A 22,322-nucleotide genomic window follows, 5' to 3' on the forward strand; every position below is an offset into this window, starting at 1 on the left:
TGATCACCAAGGTGACAATGGGTGATGTTGTCAAGTAACTTTGGGGTTTATAGTTGATAATTGAATCTATATTTCGAAGCATAGATTTTAGAGGTAGCAATGAAGTGCTTTTCTCCTTGGATTGATGGAATGAGTTTAAGCACTTATTCCATTTCTTAACAAACCATCATTTGGTTGATGTTATGGTTCTTTTGCTTTTGAGAAAGAAGCTGCCACAAGATATTTGAAAGCTTTTGTGGTTGCCTCAAAGGCCGGATCAAAGGAGGAGAGGGAGCCACCCCTCATTAGGGAAGTGTTGAGGGCCCTGAAATTGGGTCAACAACAAGGGGGATACCCACACGGTCGGGAACCTGGTTGGCGGCTCCGTGCCCGTTTGGTGTAGCGGGTCCGACTGGGGATAATGGGACCAACTTCCCAATCTAAGGGGTGTGAGTGTGTGTGTGTAGAGTTTGATGATGCTAATCTAGAAATAATTCTAAGCTAATTTAATTCTAACCTCTAAACTGACTCTATGCTACTGTAATCTAACAAAAACAACACATCTAATCTATGCTAACCCGGGGTAGAATTTTTCCATTATGCGATCTAAAAAGATTTCATACAATAACTGGTAATAAAGATCATTTAGCTATCATAAGAATATAAATCAATTAAGATAAACCATTCTGCATAAGAAGTTAAGCAAAACAGTTGTGAACAGCATATCGCATAATAAGTTATTCATATGTCAAGCACAAATAAATGACTCCACCGTACAAAAGTGCCAAATGGTAACCCACATATTCATACATTAACATATAAACAACATCAGCTGTGTATCACTCTAAGAATATAAGCAGAAATTCGTCAAGAGATAAAAGTACCATTTATGATTGATTTTTACTTACAAACTTCAAGCAATAACGATTTATCTCTACTTACTTCTAACGTCTACTAAGAGTACAGAAGTGCAACATCAGTAGCAGACATTAAGATGCAAACATAAATAAATCTCGATCCATCCATTCATCAAAAACCCCCTCCGAGGGTGCAAAAGTGCATGTTCTGAGGACAAGTTTTTTGACAAATTTCCGGACCCTTCTCCAAATGCCATGAGAAGGGTTAAATACTACTAACTGACTAATCTTAATTACACAAATTTAGGAAACGGCTTCAAATGACCGCCCTTTTACTAAAACAAATTTATTTCTAAAAATTGAATCTAATTTCTAACCGTTTCTGTATCTGCTCCTTAGTGCTGTAAGCAATGCGCTGTTCGCCTGGAAAGAGTCGGCTGGTTGTTCTTTCCTTTTGTTCGAGCGATAAAAGTAGAAATAACAAGAGCTGGCACCTCTTTCTGACAAACTAGAAGATATTTTTGAAAATCTTCTTCTGGAGGAGTGTCTTCACGGCGTGTATACTTAGTATAACCCAGATTTCTTTCAAATTGATTGTGCTGTTGCTATTTCAGTTTCCGGCCGTGTGAATGACTCAATGAGTTTGGGATTTCGTTGCCTGAACAATCTTCTGTATTGAAATTTGCTTCCATTCTTTGTTCCAGGCTTTTCTGGGACGTCTTCCCTCTTTAGCATTTTTCTTTTTGATTTACCCAATTCGGGCTTTAGGATCTTTTGTAAACGCTTTGCTTTTGTGCGCCTTTGACTCTGAGTCTTGGATAGTCTATTTCCATCAGTATCTGAGTGATACTCTGGAGTCTGCGGTTCTGCTGCATGCGGTATCCATTTGCGAAGTCATCTCCTCTCTGTTCTTCTAGTATTGGCGCTTTCCCCTTTTCCTTGGATGTTTCCTGCATATAGATTTATATTAGTTGCTGCCTTACAGTTCATGCAAAGGAAAAGAGACACGACGAAAAGATTGATATGAAAGCATTAAGTTCTAATGAATGTATAATCATGACACTCATAATGACTTGACTCTTCGAAAAACGCAACACAATCATCTTTGGATACTCAGGCGTACAATCATTAATTTCCCTTAAGGTGCTCGCTCAATTTTGGGCTTACAGATCATGCCGAGGGATCTTTGCGATGAATGGTTTCTGTGATTCGCATCGCAACATCGAGGATTGCGATGTCAAGAAGTGTCATCGCAGCAATTGATAGTCTCATTCGTCGCAGATCGCAAATTGCAGAATTGCAATATGTAAGATCGCAGATCGCAGATCGCAAGATCGTAGATCGCAGTTTTCGTTTTATCACTGTGTGCTGCTTATGCGACGTTGCGATATGCGACGTCGCATATTGGCCGTCCGCGATTCCTTAGGTTTTCCTTTTAAGAGCGCTTTCAATGCATGCGATGCGATGGATTTCGCGTCGCTTCTTTGCAGCGTAATTATGCGCTTAGGAAAACGCTTCACTCTACCTTTGCGATGCGATATAGCTCTTAGGGAGTTAAATACAAAAATTTTAATAAAAATATTTTTGGAATTTTTTGGTTAAGGGTCGCCCTTTTCTTGATGTTATTTCTAATATCAAACAAAGAGGGGGGTTGTTGGTGACCACAACAATGGCGATTCACTGTGAAGAACCAGTTATCTCTGCTTTTCTATTGACCTTTCACTTCCGAAACAACAACATTTTCATATGTCTAAATTTTGTTATGGACAGATAGAGTAGATTATCCCTCATCCTGTCAACGATACTTTGTCTCAACCTTTTTTATATTCCAATTGTCTGCTTCCTCAGGCTTATTTCTTGCATTCACACCAGACATTACTCGGTCTTTTTTAAAAAAATAAAATAAAATAAGGTCTTCTCTGCGTACTGGCTTTAAAGTATACTCATTTGTCGTAGGTAGAGCCTCTGCTGCCCACAAGCGTCCATAGCCTCGACAGGGTTACCATGTTATCCAGCAATGATCCTTTTTCCTGCTTGAGGTTATTTACAACATTCCAGAGAAAAATCCTTTTGACACTTTTTCCTTTTTTATTCTCTAAAGAACAATGTCTTGGTTTGGTGGCCAAATTATGACACAGTCATTCACTTGATTTACACTTTTGCTGAACAAGCCGGCTCGTGATGAGACCTCTTGTCTTTTGATTGCAACAATCTTAAGTCGTTGCCCTGTTTTGATAGACAGTATTGGCAAAGTCAGCAAGTTATAATATCTGTGATCATGATAAGCCGGCTCGTGATGAGACCTCTTATTCTTTGAGATATAGTGTTTTCTTGGATTGTTTCTCTGAACGCTGCGATTTCCTTTTAGCAGGGAGGAAGTCATTGTTTTTCCTTAAGAAAGCTCTGGACGACAATAATAGAGTTTTTTGAAAACAACAGCTTTGCAGAGAATATTTATTTTATTATTGATGATACCTTTCATTGTGCTGATATAAAACAATTTTTTACCAAAGGTTGCTTTTATCAAAGTTTTTTGAGGTTGAAACTAACATCGTATTCAGGGTAAAGTTAACTCTATTTGTCAATAATAAAAATCAGATTTTTCAAAAATTTTGCTACTTGTACAAGCGAAATCAAAATCTGATAGAGAATTGGTGTGCTCTTTCATGAATCCTTTTAAATGATCATTTACAACCGGTTTTATTCATAAGAAAGAGAAAAACAAAAAATAAAAAACTAAAACTAACCTACAAAACTAGAAGAATGCTCTTCTATGGAAAATACACTTTAAGAATTTGTCCATTGACAGGCAAAGAATCTCTTCTACCTGCCAAATCCTGAAACACAAACGTAGACGGGCCTATGACTTCTACAATCTGAAAAGGACCAAGCCACAGCTTCTGAAATTTCGTATGTTTGCCCTTTTCTTCATGAGCCTTATCCCATTTCAAAACTAAATCTCCCATCTGAAAGTTTTTTCTGGTTATGATGCTTGAGTCAAAAGAGGATTTTATTAGCGCTTGGTGATGAGCATGGGTTTTCTTAGCTTGTTCTCGTTGTTCTTCTAGTTTGATTATTTCCATTTGTCTCAATTGTAAAGAGGAAGTAGATACTTCATCGATGTATTGCACTAAAGACAAAGAGGGAATGACTAGGTGAGTTGGAAGAACCACTTCTTTCCCATAAACTAAATTAAAGGGAGAAGTGCCGATTGAAGCTTTCTTCGTGATTCTATCAGCCCATAAAGCATTTACCAGCGCTTTGCGCCAATTCTTTTGGTTTTGGTCAATTGTTCTTTTAATAATCCTGATTAGTTTGTTGATTCGGTCAATTCATTACCTTGCGGATAGTAGTTGGCAGAATATTTCAGTTTGAACCCTCTTTTAAGCGCAAACTCAGTCATGGTATTTCCAGAAAAATATGAGGCATTATCAAACATTAAGGCCGTTGGCAATCCAAACCTAGTAATGATAAATTGATCTATGAATTCAATAATGTTTTCAGAATTAACTGTCTTGAGAGGAACTGCTTCTACCCATTTAGTAAAATAATATGTTGCCGTGAGGATATACCTATGCTACTTAGAAGAGTGAGGAACGATCTCACCTATTATGTCCAAGCCCCATTGGCTGAATGGTTGCTCGATGTTGACCGGCTGTAGTGGCATGGACGATTTCCTTTGTTTTCCTGCAGCAGTCTGGCAGACTTGGCATTTCCTTACGTGATTGTATGAGTCTTTGAACAGCGTGGGCCAATAATATCCTGCACGCAAGATTTTATGTGCAGTAGCATCTCCAGCATAGTGTCCACCTGCTGGTCCATCATGGAGTTCCTGCAAAACCTTTTCGGCTTCAGTTTTCTCAAGACACCTAAGAAGCACAGAATCGTAATTCCTTTTAAACAGAACATCATTTATGAGCTGGTATTGTTTAGCTTTCAATCTCAGAGCTCTTTTCTTGGTGTGATCCAGGCGTGATGGAGCATACCCGTTCTTAAGAAAATAAATGGTGTCAGCATATAATGATTCTGCGTCGTTTAGGCTTACCTCATACGTATGTACCTCTTCAGATGAGTTCTCAGGAATTTGCGATGCTCCAGCTAACATTTTGCAGAAGCCTTGACCTCTTACGATGTTTGCTGGTTTGATCCCAAGATCGTATTCTTGTAAAGCAGTAATCCAATTTGCTCTCTTTTCGCCCATGTCCTTCTGTACCAGAAGGTTTCTTACCGCTGGAAACGGTACTACGACTTTGGTGTGGGCTTTAAGTAAGAAAGGTCTGAAATATTTGATCGCTTTGAAAACAACATATGCCTGTTTCTCCACGTCTGAATAATTAAGTTCAGCACCTTGTAAGTTCAAGCTAAAGAATGCGATTGGAGCTTCCGCCTTTTCTTGATTTTCTTGGGTCAAAATTGCGGCATAAGATTTCTCTGAGGCAAATGTGTATAAGATAAAAGATTCTGAAAATTTTGGGGTGGCCAAAGATGGAGCATTAATGATAGCTTGTTTGATCAAGTTGAATGCTTCGTGCTCATCTTGACCCCATTTGAAATTTGAATTCTTTTTTATCATATTTTGTAAGGGAGAAATAATACGTGAAAAATCCGGGACAAACCTTTTCACAAAATTGATTTGTCCAAGGAAAGATTGCATGGATTTCTTGTTATGGGGTATGGATATTTCGGAAATTTCCTTGATTCTGCCAGGTTCAATGTGAATACCAGATTTCGACACTATGAATCCTAGCAATTTCCCTTCACTTAATGCGAAAAAAGATTTCTTTGGGTTAAGTGAAATCCCATACCTTAAACATCTTTGAAAGATTTGTTTCAAGTCTTTGAGATGGTCGCTTCGCTTCTTGGAGTACACTGTTATATCATCCAGGTAAATCACTACTGATTTATTGACTAACCCTTTAAATGCGATGTCCATGGCTCTCTGAAAGGTAGCGCCGACATTGATCAGACCTAATGGCATCTTCCGATATGCATATGTGCCCCATTTGGTTCGGAATGTGGTCTTCAACTGATCATTGGGATGCACCATCACTTGATTGTATCCTGAAAATCCATCCAGGAAAGACATTAATTCTGAGCCTGCTACTGCCTGTAATATTTGCTCCATAGGTGGGAGGGGAAAATTGTCTTTCTGACAGGCTTTGTTGAGATTCCGGAAATCAATACAGATTCTAATATCTCCGTTTTTCTTTCTAACGGGCACCATATTGGATACCCATTTGGAATGTCTGACGGGGAAAATTATTCTGGCTCTCAACAACTTATTTAGCTCAGTCTTTATCTGATTTTCTAAGTTAGGGTGGATTTTTCTGAGCTTCTGCTGGACAGGTTTTTCATTGTCTATCATAGGGATAACGTGTTGAATGATAGAAGTGTCGTATGTTTTCAGTTCATCGTAATTCCAGGCAAAAACGTTTTTGTATTGTCTCAGAAGACAGATATATGCTGATTTTTCTTCAGGGGCTAGGCCGTGGCCTAGATTAACGTTTTGCGGCTTCTGATCGGTCCCTAGGTTCACTAATTCATAGTTCAGAGTAGAACTGTAGAGTTTAGCATTGGCGGACCTTTTAAACCGACTTTTCAAATCATATAAGTCTTCTAACTTGACCACCGATTTCGGTATAGCATTATCAGTGCCATTTTGTTGTATTTGGTGATCATGATGGTCTTCGTCAATTATTTGATTTGAGTAGGATCCTTCATAAGTGAGGAAATTTACGATGTCAGGATTGTCGTTGAATACTCTCCAGTTGGTGATGTTGTCAGGGATGGATGGTCTAAAGATTAATTCTATTGAAAACCTATATGAACTAAAATCTTCGGAGGGAATAAGTCTGGAGGCTACGTTAGCTAAAAGGTCTGCGCTCGCATTTTGAAGTCTTGGGATTGACGAAATATTGAATGCTATGAAATGTGCAGTGAGATCTTGTACTAAAGATTGATAGTGCTTTAAATGACTTGACAGGCAATGTATGGTGTTACGTACCTGTTTGACGACAATCTCAGAATCTCCAAAGACTTGAAGATACTTAACATTTAATCTGATTGCTTTGTATAGGCCTTGGACCAAGGCTTCGTACTCCGCTGTATTATTTGTGCAATCGAACTCAAGTCTGCATGTAAGCATGATCTTGTTCCCGTCTGGGCTAATCAGAACACATCCTGCTCCTGCTCCCTCGTTAGATTTAGAGCCGTCAAAATATAATTTCCAAAACAAAGATGTATTTATAGAATTATCTAAAAAATTAAAACACTTTGAATCATCAGTTTGGGAAAAATTTTCAACTTGGGACAAAACTGAATTTCCTAAGTAAGGTGAGGTATGAGCATTGAAATTGCCGAGGAAAGAATCTACTGAGTAATTGCCTATGATGCTGCTATTGTATGTTATTGCTTCATTTTCTCCTTCCAATTCTGTCACTATGTACTTTTGGTGCAACTCTCGTTCAACCTTTATCTGATTTGGTTTACCATTGTATGGTAACCACATGTGCGACCAGTCGGTTGAGAAATATCCGTGGAGTTTCTCGGACCAATCCCTGCTAAGAATCAAACCATAGAATTCAGGGATATCAGCTACTAGAATGTCGATAACCTGACACACTTTCGGATTAGACGACAATCTTATGGTCACTTGATTAAGTTCACCAATCACTTTGACTTGGGATCGATCAAGTTGAACTATACGCACTGCGGACTTTTGAGGTTGAACATTCAATTTGGCACATATTGATCTGGGTAAAATATTCGTTGAAGCACCAAAATCGACCAAGCAATTGTGCACGTTTTTATTGAAGATTTCATAAGTGAGAAGAAAAGGAGGAGTATGAGATCTTGATCTTCCTCCAATCAAGGCGATGTCATTTGGATCAATCTTATTGATCGCGTTGGTTGGAGGTCTCCCCATGTTGAGGGAAGCTACAGCTATAGGTAAAGATGTAGTAGGCACAACATGTAATTCTTTCATCATTATTTTCTGTTGATGTTTCAATTTGCTCAACTCATAAAGAGTAATATTAGCCCTAGTCTTTTTCATGTCATCGATAATGTTATACTCCATTTCATCCGACACTATCAGTGTTCTTGATGGAGGTGCTTGATCTGATTGGACTGGGCTAAACTGGGTCGGTTTAGCAGTTTTTTTCTTTGTTGTGACCTTATCTTTTGTTGCAGGGCTTGCGCCCTTCTGTTTAGGGGTATTTTGGGGAGGATCAAGTTGATTTTTGCTTCTTGTGCTAACCAGAAATGCTTTTTGATCTTCTTCTTGTGGGATGATGAAGTCCCACATTCCTTGTAGTTCCACAACTTCTTCATCATCGGTCTGCCCTTCAGTGGTATTCTCTTCTTCTTATTCTTCTTCAGATTCGACGTTTGAGACAGCATTGGGTGGTTTCACCTCCATGGGAGGATTTCTTTTAAAAGTTCTGTAGGGCTTTTTCGAAGAAGTCTCTGCTACTTGTTTTTTTATGTCAATCATCTCATTGGACATGGCCTTTAACACTTTTTGTAATCCTTCCAAATCGAAAGGATCTTTCGTTTGCTTCTTCTTGGTGTCTTCTTTGAAAGAGATTTTCTTAGATTTGCGTTCTTCTATAGCAGATCTCTTTTCTAGGGCTACTACGCGTTTTTCTACTGCTAACGCCTCTGTCAAGTTTTCAACTAAGGTGGTCTTGTTTGCCCTATCTACGAAGATAGCCAAGTTTGATGGTAAGGCCGTGATATACCATTCACATCTTACTTCCTCGCTGGGTTGTGAAGCAGCGGGGATTTTGTTGAGGATCTTATTGAACCGTAAGTTGAAATCTTTAATGGGTTCTCTAGCCTCAGCTTTAAGATTAGATAGGTCATTGATCAATGTCGCCGTGGATCTGTCATCACCGAACTTGGTAAGGAATTGACTTTGAAAAATGTCCCAACTTGTGATGGACCCGGAAGGTAACGAAAAGTACCATGACCCGGCTGTTCCTTGCATTGTATAGGGAAAAAGCCGGACAACAGCATCTTCGTTGGTAACTCCATTGAGATTAACAGAAAGCATGAAATTATTGATATGCTCTTCAGCTAGCATGCCTGTTTTTGGATTGAATTTAGGTAGCCATTTCTCAGGATGGGCCGGTATTGGGCTCAGGGGTGGAGGCATTAAAACCGCCCCAGGATTGTTCCATGGAGACTGGGCCATCGTTGAGCTGCTAGTTATTGAAAGTGCAGAAGATGATCCCTGATGCTGAGAAGATGAAGATATTAAGATCTTTGATGATTGAAGAGGAAGGGTTGTGGAAGATGGATGAGTGATTTGGAATGAAGATGTGGGTGGTTGACTTCGCGGTGAGGGAGTTGAGATGGACGAAGTGGATGAAAGAGTCTCACTGTCAGACTCTGGTGGTGTTTTCCTTGCTCTTTTCCTGGTGGGGAGAGGGAGTTCACTTGGTTGTATGCCAAATTTTTCACTCTTCAATCTGGTAAGGGGATGAGCAGGGTTGTACTGCGAAGTCACACTGCTTTGAGATTCATCAGACCTCTGAGTAAAAATAGAGAATCCATGGAGTTTACGAATCAAAGTTTGAATTTCAGGGGGTTCAATGATAAGTTGGTCTGATATATTCGAGTATGTAGCAGTGGTGGATACTCGAGCGACTTCAAATTCTGGGTTTAACCGTATTGGAGAAGTCGAGGGAGTTGATGAGGGTGATTTACTCTCAGAATGGTATTTAGATTTTGATTTAGGTTCCATTCATAGTTCGTGCGCTCCTTCTAGCGCCAAATATGTTGAGGGCCCTGAAATCGGGTCAACAACAAGGGGGATACCCACCCAGTCGGGAACCTGGTTGGCGGCTCCGTGGCCGTTTGGTGTAGCGGGTCCGACTGGGGATAATGGGACAAGCTTCCCAATCTAAGGGGTGTGAGTGTGTGGAGTTTGATGATGTGTGTGTGTGTAGAGTTTGATGATGCTAATCTAGAAATAATTCTAAGCTAATTTAATTCTAACCTCTAAACTGACTCTATGCTACTGTAATCTAACAAAAGCAACACATCTAATCTATGCTAACCCGGGGTAGAATTTTTCCATTATGCGATCTAAAAAGATTTCATACAATAACTGGTAATAAAGATCATTCAGCTATCATAAGAATATAAATCAATTAAGATAAACCATTCTGCATAAGAAGTTAAGCAAAGCAGTTGTGAACAACATATCGCATAATAAGTTATTCATATGTCAAGCACAAATAAATGACTCCACCGTACAAAAGTGCCAAATGGTAACCCACACATTCATACATTAACATATAAACAACATCAGCTGTGTATCACTCTAAGAATATAAGCAGAAATTCGTCAAGAGATAAAAGTACCATTTATGACTGATTTTTAATCACAAAATTCAAGCAATAACGATTTATCTCTACTTACTTCTAACGTCTACTAAGAGTACAAAAGTGCAACATCAGTAGCAGACATTAAGATGCAAACATAAATAAATCTCGATCCATCCATTCATCAAAAACCCCCTCCGAGGGTGCAAAAGTGCATGTTCTGAGGACAAGTTTTTTGACAAATTTCCGGGCCCTTTTCCAAATTCCATGAGAAGGGTTAAATACTACTAACTGACTAATCTTAATTACACAAATTTAGGAAACGGCTTCAAATGACCGCCCTTTTACTAAAACAAATTTATTTCTAAAAATTGAATCTAATTTCTAACCGTTTCTGTATCTGCTCCTTAGTGCTGTAAGCAATGCGCTGTTCGCCTGGAAAGAGTCGGCTGGTTGTTCTTTCCTTTTGTTCGAGCGATAAAAGTAGAAATAACAAGAGCTGGCACCTCTTTCTGACAAACTAGAAGATATTTTTGAAAATCTTCTTCTGGAGGAGTGTCTTCACGGCGTGTATACTTAGTATAACCCAGATTTCTTTCAAATTGATTGTGCTGTTGCTATTTCGGTTTCCGGCCATGTGAATGACTCAATGAGTTTGGGATTTCGTTGCCTGAACAATCTTCTGTATTGAAACTTGCTTCCGTTCTTTGTTCCAGGCTTTTCTGGGACGTCTTCCCTCTTTAGCGTTTTTCTTTTTGCTTTACCCAATTCGGGCTTTAGGATCTTTTGTAAACGCTTTGCTTTTGTACACCTTTGACTCTGAGTCTTGGATAGTCTATTTCCATCAGTATCTGAGCGATACTCTGGAGTCCGCGGTTCTGCTGCATGCGGTATCCATTTGCGAAGTCATCTCCTCTCTATTCTTCTAGTATTGGTGCTTTCCCCTTTTCCTTGGATGTTTCCTGCATATAGATTTATATTAGTTGCTGCCTTACAATTCACGCAAAGGAAAAGAGACACGACGAAAATATTGATATGAAAGCATTAAGTTCTAATGAATGCATAATCATGACACTCATAATGACTTGACTCTTCGAAAAACGCAACACAATCATCTTTGGATACTCAGGCGTACAATCATTAATTTCCCTTAAGGTGCGCGCTCAATTTTGGGCTTACAGATCATGCCGAGGGATCTTTGCGATGAATGGTTTCTGCGATTCGCATCGCAGCATCGAGGATTGCGATGTCAAGAAGTGTCATCGCAGCAATTGATAGTCTCATTCGTCGCAGATCGCAAATCGCAGAATCGCAATTTGTAAGATCGCAGATCGCAGATCGCAATTTTCGTTTTATCACTGTGTGCTGCTTATGCGACGTTGCGATATGCGACGTCGCATATCGGCCGTCGGCGATTCCTTAGGTTTTCCTTTTAAGAGCGCTTTCAATGCATGCGATGCGATGGATTTCACGTCGCTTCTTTGCAGCATATTTATGCGCTTAGGAAAACGCTTCACTCTACCTTTGCGATGCGATATAGCTCTTAGGGAGTTAAATACAAAAATTTTAATAAAAATATTTTTGGGATTTTTTGGTTAAGGGTCCCCCTTTGCTTGATGTTATTGCTAATATCAAACAAAGAGGGAGGTTGTTGGTGACCACAACAGGAAGTCATGGCTACCCCTAAGAATAGAGAACTTGAGAGTGAAAACCTAGTTGTGCAAGATGTCGTCTCTATTAATTGTATGATTTGAACAATAAAATCTATCTTTGACATCATACTTAGCTTTGAACAATTTGCACATTTAATGTAGGTGTTTTTTTGTAAATTAAAAACCTGAAGTACTTTGTATTAATTGGGACATTGCTACATTCTATAAGTTAAAACATTCTTTCAGTTATTGTGGCATTCATTTTTACCATTTAGAAAGACATGACAATTAAGGTGATTCGGAATTTGTGTCAATTGTGCCATTTTCCTAAATGCATATATTTGAAATATGTTGTAGTTTTCATTTGTAGTGTGCTCTTCCACTCAGTCTCACCTTAGAAGGGATCAAATTTCCAGTTCTGCAGTTTGAAATAAGCCATTTGTAAGGATATGAAAAATAATAACTAGTTTTATATGTGAGAACCATTGCAACGAAACATCTTGTTCTTGTTTCTATCTGGAGCCTTTTCTTTGTAATATTGTAGACATTTACTCAGACATCCGTAGTAGTCAGGCTTCAACATGCCCCCTAATTTTGATCATCAATAGTCACAAGGTTATCTACATGGTAAAATTTCATGTTGGTATGTTGTGATAAACACAATGCTTAACAACATTCTTCATGTTTTATAGTGATAAAAATACTTTTGTAATTTTTTTTGTGAAACGGATTACACTTTAACTTTGCTTACATTATATATTGTAAATTTGACAGGTTGAGCTTCAATATATGCATGATTATGCAGGGGTCAGTACAAGCATTGTATTGACACCATCTCCAATAACACATTTCTCAGGAGTAATTGGAAACGAGAGTCTTTCTGTAGGGGTGAAGTTTCTTTCTACATTGCATCAGGAAACTTCTTGAAATATGATGAAGGCTTGAGTATTTCAAAGCTTGATTTTGTTTCTTCTTTGACCTTGTAAGACTTTGTCCTTGCCATTCTTGTAAACTAAAATAGTGAATTTTAGTGGGTTTTTTGGTAAAATTTAGGGCCAATTGCAAACTTTTTTATGAAGCATTGCATAGAAAGTTTTTTGGTGTCATACTGAAAGTGACTCATGCTTTGCAGAACTGGTAAGGGTGATACCTTGAAGGCATCTTACTTGCACATTGTTAGTCCTCTAAAAAAGATTATTGTTGGAGCAGAGATATCACATATCTTTTCAAGGAACAAGAATATGTTCACCATAGGCACTCAACATGCTTTGGACCCACCAACAACAATTAAGGGGTGCCTCAATAATTATGGAACAACAACTGAACTACTTCAGCATGAGTAGAGGCCTAAAATTTTTGTTACTCTTTCTGGTGAGGTGGACACCAAAGCCTTTCACAACCATGCGAAGGTGGGGTTATCTTTGGTTTTGAAGACTTGAAGGATCTGTCATGGATATGCACTATTTGGTACATATTTAAGTGAAGCTCTATGCCAAATTTTGATTGGAATTTTTGAGTTTTTCCTTTCAGAATAATTATTTCAGTTCATGTGTTTTCTTTTGAGGCACAAAGCAACTCAACACCTTGACTTAATTAGCAATGTAGTTTTGTGAAGTCAGATGTTGTAAATTTTATAAGGCATATGCTCTTGAAAATGGGTGTTGCCAAACATGGTTGGCCGGAGCTTCAATCTGGTTGAAAAGTTGTGAAACATTTTTGGTTTTAGGTAATGGTAAGATTATTAATCGAGCTCTTCAGTATTTGATATGGGTGGGGTTTTGTTCAGGCCCTTCATTTCATATTGTTTCAACATTTGGATGAGGGCTTAGACCTTCCCATTTTGATTGAATTAATAATTTGAGGGTGTGTTGGCTTGCCCAAATTTGCCATGGACATCAGTTAGCATCAATGCTCAACCTTCAACTGATCCAATTGGTTGTCTTTTTTCTACAAGAAAAGGAGCTGGCACTATTGTGTGTGTAACACATTCATTTTTAGCCAATAATAATTTTTTGTTGGGACTGATATTAACACCATAGTTGATATTTCTGCTTTATTTCCATATGATATTCAAAGTTGATTTAATGTACTTTTGCATAGGTGTATTCAAGTGCCATAGAAAATTCTGAAGAAGCATCTTTCTTTGAATCATATGAGGCCGCACATTCCATGCATGACTTGACGGCTATAATAGCAAAGGTATGATCTTGTGATATTCTTTTTTGCATTTGGAAAATGGAAATTTGTTAATGAATTGGGCTCTACCTTTTCTTAGAGGCCATGGCCAAGGGTATCTCTTCCATTAAATTCATCCAAGATTGCACCTTTCCTTGTCTGTTGAGATATGCCATAACTATGGGCCATCAAGGTTGCTGAGACTTTCACCCACTTTTGAATGGGGTAGATAAATCCACATTAGATTCATCCAATACTTGCATCTTTCCTTGTTTGTTGAGACATACCACAACCATGGGCCATCAAGGTTGTTAAGACTTCCACCCACTTTTGGATGAGGTAGATAACTTCGTTGGCCATATTAATTCAGTAACATGTCTTCAGGTGGCTTTGAACCTAGTTTTTTGCATTAAAAGTGCTTTGGTTTAACCACTTGACCATAACCCACCTAAGAGGATTTTGAGCAGTTCACTTCAATTTGTTTTAATATACAATTTAACTGTTTATTTACTGGATAAATTGTGAGACTCTTGTGAAAATATCCTTGATAGATCCTGGGTGAGGACCAGATCCAGGTTTACCATGTCAGAACCTAGGTTCATTAAGATGACGACCTTGGTTTGAAGATATCCACCATACAAACTAGGACCACCCATATTTATCGTTTCCATCTCTCTTTCATCATCAAGACTAACATACTGAGGAGTTGTAACCTGTGGAGGCCCATGGTAGTCATTGCAATGCAATTTATTAGAATACATGCCATGTCCACAAGTTTTTATATTTAATCTCTGCATCCAATGTGGCCATTTCTTATTATGATATTTACCACATCCGAAAATGGCATCATTCACATCATTTTGAAGAAGTCTACAAAGGTCAACATAGTTTTTTTCACATTTACAACTTCCCTCACATTTTTTGGTTTCTGAAGCTCGAGCACTTTCATAACAAAAACAGGCAAATTCAAGCAGAAAAAATGGTCCACTCTCTTTTCATCTGCTGATATTAGAATGAAGTTTTATTAGAGGCACTATTTGTTTGTTTGTTTTGGTTAGAAAAGGGTTTTCTCTTGGTTTTATGTGACTTTTAATTTATCATATGTAGCATGTTGAGAAATGGGAAAGAATAATGTGTGACATTTATCTTGCAGAAATTGATGTTGAATGAAAGGATACCGAGTTTAACCAAGCTACAGTTTGCTTTGGTAAAGGTGGAGGAACATCTTAAAAAGTTTCCTAAGAATACACCATATACAGAGTTTGAACATAAGTAATATATGGATTTTTCTTTTGCAGATATGTTCTTTTTTATACCCAATATATCATAGAAAGAAAAATATATTGTAGAAATTGTTTGAGGACCTCATTGAGGTCGATTTTTCTGATGTCATGCTTGATTGGTACCTTCTCATATGTTAGGAAGACTTTAAATATGAATTAATATGTTCTCGAAACAAAACAGATTCAAATTTTATAGATAGAAAAGATAAAAACAAATGTCAATGTCTTTGTTTGATTGTTACTTGACTCTGTTGTGGGCATGTTACAGGAAATGTGATTGGAAAAAGGATGGGGAGACAATGTAGAGCATGTATTGGATATGATTCATTTGTTGTTAGAGGTCCTCCAGGCACCTGAGCCATCGACTTTGGAAATGTTTCTAGTAGGGATTCCTATGGTTTTTAATCTTGTGATTCTTTCACCTCATGGTTATTTTGGGAAAGAAAATGTTTTAAGAATGCCAAACAAGACATCGATGGACAGGTAAACAATTTTTTTATAATTGCAATGTCCATTCCATGATATCCTCTCTTTATTGTTTGATTGTATTTTGAACGTTTCTTATGATTTTGTTTTGTTTTTTAAATATTAAATTGAAAATACTTCGTATCATGTCAATTTAAACAACAACCAAATCTTGAAGATGAAATTAGTATTACATGATACTGATTGGAATCCTTATAACTATTTTGTGTTAAAAGATTTTCATGACTATCAGAAAATTTTACTTTCATGTTGTTATTTGAGAACATGTTGCTTGTATACTTGACCAAGTTCATGCATTGTAAAATGAAATGTTGTTGCAAATAAAATGACAATGATTAAACATCACATCTTCGATTATTTGTTTTCATAAGTTACTTACAACTTGAAATTTTTAGCATGTAACTTAGTTGGCATGATTGTGCCTAAGCTTTCCCTGAAGGTTGAATAATAAGTTACTAAGGTGTCATTTTATATGGTGACAATTTATTTGATTTGTTTATACAGGTCATCTAGCCACATTATAGTGGCCACTGTCGCCCAACTGAAGAAAACTTGTTTGAGTTTCTTGCTTGTATGGGGAAAATGGATTTGGCATTACCGATGTTGAGGTACATGTCGTACGAACTCTTTATAGTCTACTTTAGTTTATATTTTATTGTTCATTGTATTTCATGTCTTACACTCTGCACTGTATCTTGTTTTGTTTTCAGAAAATGAACTCAATACTGATGCTCAGAAGCAGGAATTGAAGAAAGAGGCTGAGAGCAATAACACTGGAGTGACAAATGCAAAAAGAGAGAGAGAGAAGAGAACCGATCTAGTGATATTATTAGATTCAATATCCCACATAAGACACACACATAGAGACTGATGGTCAAGTCTTTAGAGTTGGTGAATTCACTTGTAATGCCTTGGCAACACAATGATAATGTTTTGAAGTGATGAAACATCATTTCATGTGTAAATTGTAGTTCAAACAATATTAAGTTAGAAACTCATATTGTAATACTTTAACATTTCATATAATATAATTTATGTGGTTGAAATTATTTATAGATGCACTTGATATTGTTTAGTATTGTAATTAACATATGAAACTCTGCGTTTTCATATTAGATGAACATGCACATTGTATGACATTTTTTAAATTTAGTTGCAAAATCATACTAATTAATTTATGTTGATTAATAATGAACACATAAAATCAATTTAAAACTACTAAATTAGTAGTTTATATTGATTAATGATGAACACAAATAAAATGAATATACAACTAAATTAGTCATTTATAATGATTATTAATGAAAGTAAATGAAATGAATATAAACTACTAAATTAATTGTTTATATAATAAATATGAAACTACAAAAAAATGACTACTGCAAATGGTAAATTTGTGATTCCAAAGGACGACTAAATTTTCCATATATATGACTATTAGTAGCTAATTTACAGTATCTTATAACATGACCAAAATTTAGTCATATTTCTCTGGTCATTAATTGGTTTCAAACAATGACTAAAATTTACATATATATGACTATTAGTAGCTAATTTACAGTATCTTATAACACGACCAACATTTTGGTCATATTTCTTTGGTCATTAATTGGTTTTCTCGGGTGACCATATAGTAATATATTTTGTTGTATATTTGGTCATTAATTGTGGAAATTAATAGCTAAATCAATGACTAAATCAATGACCAAATTTATGACTAAATATACTACTAGACGATAAAATTGAGACAACCAATTAATGACTAAGCTAAAAACGACTAAAAGTTGGTCGCGTTATAAGATACTGTAAATTAGCTACTACTGGTCACCGATTGAAAAATGGTCATTTATATGCAAATTTTAGTCCTTTTTTTAGTAATTAATTAGCCATTTTGTAATAGTGAGGCCTTTTAACATCTTAAATTTTTTTTTGCCAAGCACTAGTCTTAGCTATACCAAACTTCACACAAACATTTATTGTGGAATGTGTTGCCTTAGGAAATGGAATTTGTGTTATTTTAATGCAAGAAGAAAAACCCATTGCTTTTGAAAGTCGTTCAATCAAGGGCAAGTATTTACATAAACTTATTTATGAGAAAGAAATGCTGGCAATACTACATGCACTAAAGCAATGACAACCTTACCTAATGGGAAGATACTTCAAGGTAAAAACATATCACGATAGTCTTAAATACATTTTGGAACAAATATTGTCTTTAGAAAAGTAGAAAAAATGGGTCACAAAGATGTTGGTTTATGACTTTGAAATCATATACAAAAAAGGGAAGCAAAAAGTTGTTGTAGATGCGCTCTCAAGAAAGGATGAGGATGTGGAAGCATTGCTTTGTGGCATTTCTATTATCCAACCTGATTGGATAATTGAAGCAAGGGATGAATGGAAGAATGAAAAAGAGGTGTAGACACTCATTCGAAAGTTGCAGCAAGATCCCATTGCATCTTATACATTTATCTAGCAAAATTATTCACTATGGTACAAAGATCGCTTATATCTATGTAAGAATTCCCAACTCAAACAAAAGATTTTTTTGGAATTTCACATCTCCGCCTTAGGAGGGCACTCACGATTTTTAAAAACTTACTACAGGGTCAAGAAGGATTTTTTTAGGGATGGCCTTAAATCTGGTATTCAGAAGTTTGTGGTAGAATGTTTGGTTTACCAACAAAATAAAGTTAAGAATATAAAGACCCTAGGTCTATTACAACCTTTAGCCATTCCAAGTCAATGTTGGGAGGAGGTGTAAATGAATTTTATCACAGGTTTACTCAAGTCTGAAGGGAAGAGTGTCATCATGGTGGTAGTTGATAGACTTACCAAGTATGCACACTTTTGTGCATTATCTAATATTTTTAAAGCTAGTACAATTGCTATTGCATTTAGGGAAACAATTCAAAATCTACTTGGAAACCCAAAAATTATTGTAGGTGGCAGAGATCCCATTTTCACTGGAATTTTTTGAATGAAAATTTTCTTGTCTTGGTACTCAATTAGCTCATAGCTCATCTTATCATTCTCAATCTGACGGGAAAACTGAGATAGTGAACACATGTTTGGAATGATATATTCGTTTCTTTATATTTGATAAACAAACACAACGGGTTAAGTGGTTATGTCTGAATGAATGGTCGTATAACACTTCCTTCCATACTGCAGCAAAAATGATCCCATTTATGGATATCATCCGACATCCATCACATCATCTTTAAGAGAAAATTCTAAGGTTCAAGTAGTGGAATATCACATCGATCATCAACAACAAGTCAAAGGATAACCTCACTTTGGCACATAATCAAATGAAACAACATGCAGATCAACATCGTAGTGAAAGAAGTTTTGATGTATGCGACTGGGTATTTTTAAGGCTACAACCATACAAACAAATGTCCCTCAAGCAAGTTAAGAAGGATAATAAATTATCACCCAAGTATTATGGTCCTTACAAAGTGTTGGAAAATATTGGTACTCTGGTATACAAATTGTAGTTGCCTCCATCTTCCTGAGTACACCCAACTTTCCATGTTTCATGTTTAAAGAAGGTTATCAGTGACAAGGTCCCAGTTCAAACAATATTGCCAGAACTTGACAAAGAAGGAAAATTAATATTGGAACTTGAAGAAGTCATGGAAACAAGAACTTGACAACTACATAATATATCAATTTCAAAGTATGTCATTAAGTCGAAGAAATTATCCACTGAAGATTCCACATGGGAGGATGAGAATTTTATACATAAGAATCCATAACTACTCAAGCGTGGAGGACAACACTTTTTTGAAGGATAGGGGCATGTTAGGTCCCTATAATACTAGTGTAGCCTCCCTATTATTATTGTTGAGCCCATATAGCCCCCATATTGTTATGTTGTGTCCCATAGAACCCCACTATTATTATTGTTGTGCCCTTATATTATTATTGTTATGTAGGCTATAATTATATTGTGACCCCTTAGACTCATATATATACCAAGAAGGTATAGTCATTTGTATCATCCAAGAATTTTTCATTTATGTGATGTTAAGGAGGTGCTCCCCTCAAAGAGGCTAATTTTCAAGTCATTGATCTATATTTTCTTCTGTTTTGTGATTCGGTTTCACAACATACAATAACCAAAATTTTGTTCTCCCGTGCTTAAGTGTCTTCAGTCAATTCATTTTTCTCCCCTATTATGGCACCATTTGACTTGAATGTGGCAATTCCCTTAATTAATATTAACATGAAGGAAACTTTATCTTGCATCAATAGGTTAATGATCTGGTATGAAACAAAGATATTGTAACTAGAGTTTTCTTCAGAGAATTTACATATAAACCTTATTTTAATTTTGGATTTTCATCCTTGTTAGGAGAAAATGACAAAAGGAGGCAATTTGTAGGAAAGTTTATGGAATATTTGGCTATAAGAACTTCATTATGTACTCTTGCTATGTGATAACACATATTTTATAATACAATGTACCAATTACCATTAAAAAAAACAAGAAGGAAGAAACAAAGTAAGTGATAGAGCACATTAATGCAATGCATGTATTAAGTATCAAAATTATACCATATCAATTTCAATATTATAAGGATCTAATGTGGAGTATTAATTGATACTTCAATATTTTTTTGGGATGTAATTTTGATATATGTCCCCTTTGATGATTCTAAGTGCACAAAGTTATTGCTAGTCGACATTTATGACTCAATTGCGTGAGTAAATTGTGATAAGCAATGACCTATCAACTGCAAAAGAAGTGGTGATAAATATCTAATATAAGGTAGTGAAATTCTTTATGAATCTCATACCACATTAGAGAATATACAAAACTAAATCAGTTGCCTTAGTTATCACAAAAATTGCTATTAGAAATATCATTCATGCTTCATCCATTGTTGTTCTTTGCCACATTTGTTTTGTATTTTTACTAAGTTTCTTTTGAGGTTAGGGATGATTTAATCACTTCACAAGCATGGAAATATGTGAATTATGTACCCATAATAACCAGCTAGCCAAGAACCAAGGCATTCATACAACATTTGTGAGGTAATGGATTTTAGTTGCACTTATATGTATTTCTTATATTTGTTCTTTACGTTAAAATTGCTTCATCTTAATGCTCTATTTATCCAAAATTTAGGAAACATTAGTGGTATGTCTCTTTGCTGGGTGGTTTCCATGGTGCTTAGGCTTGGGCTTTGACTGGGAGATATTTGTTGAAGAACCATTTTTAAAATTGAAAATCAGCTATACAACATTGAAATTTCCAAGAAAATACCAGGTAGGGGTGGGGGGTTTAATCAATATATTATAACTTTTAACAATTATTTAGCCAATTAAGCACATTCAACAATACAATAGGGCATCTATCAAATAAAGTTTGAACACATGATATTTACATAGAAACACATACGGGAGAAAACCACCTTCTTTTTCTTTTTTTTTTTACTTTTTAATTTTTATTTTTTAATGTAATGCAAGCACCAACTTTGATTTACATCGTATTATGTAGGCTATAACCCGATTTCACTAATACAAAATGGCTAAACTAAAATTTGCATATAAATGGCCATTTTTTAGTTGGTGACCAATAGTAGCTAATTTACAGTATCTTATAACGCAACCAACAATGGCTAATTTACAATATCTTATAACGCAATTAACTTTTAGTCATATTTATCTTAGTCATTAATTGGTTGTCTCAAAATTATCATCTAGTAGTATATTTAGTCATTAATTTCTAAATACTATATGATCGCCCGATAAAACCAATTAATGATCAAAGAAATATGACAAGAATATTGGCCGTGTTATAAGATATCATAAATTAGTTACTAATAGTCTTATATATGAAAATTTTATTGATCGTTTGAAACAATTAATGACCAAAGAAATATGATTAAATTTTGGTTGTGTTATAAGATACTATAAATTAGCTATTAATATTCGTATATATGCAAAATTTAGTCATCATTTGTAATCACAAATTTATCATTTACAATAGTCATTTATCTTTTTTTGATAGTTCCATATTCATTATATAAACGACTAATTTAGTAGTTTATATTCATTTCATTTACTTACATTAATAATCAATGTAAACGACTAATTTAGTCATCGTATATTCATTTTATTTGTGTTCATCAATAGACTATTACTTTAGTAGTTTTAGATTAATTTTATGTGTTCATTATTAATCAACATAAATTAATTAGTATGATTTTGCGACTAAATTAAAAAAAAATGTCATACAATGTGCATGTTCATCTAATATGAAAACGCAAAGTTACATATGTTAACGACAATACTAAATAATATTAATTACAACTATAAATAATTTCAACCACGTAAATTATTTTATATGAAATGTCAAGTATTACAGTATGAATTTCCAACTTAGTATTGGTTGGACTACAATTTACACATGAAATATTGTTTCATCACTTCAAAACATTGACATTACATTCGAAAATCATTTTTTATTCTTTTAGGCTTTGAGACCATTAACCTTGTTGTATCCAGAGTATCCATCAACAAAAGAGAACATTTATATCCTCAACA

General features: G+C 35.8%; 1 pseudogene; it reads left to right on the top strand.

The window, feature by feature from the left end:
- Nucleotides 1–11,352: 11,352 nt before the first annotated feature.
- LOC149200929 (mitochondrial outer membrane protein porin of 36 kDa-like) lies at nucleotides 11,353–13,259 on the top strand (annotated as a pseudogene).
- Nucleotides 13,260–22,322: the final 9,063 nt, after the last annotated feature.

The sequence above is a fragment of the Pinus tabuliformis genome, chromosome 2_1 (assembly GCF_031772625.1).
Source record: "Pinus tabuliformis cultivar Carrire ecotype Pingquan chromosome 2_1, CPIR1, whole genome shotgun sequence".
NCBI classification, from domain to species: Eukaryota; Viridiplantae; Streptophyta; class Pinopsida; order Pinales; family Pinaceae; genus Pinus; species Pinus tabuliformis.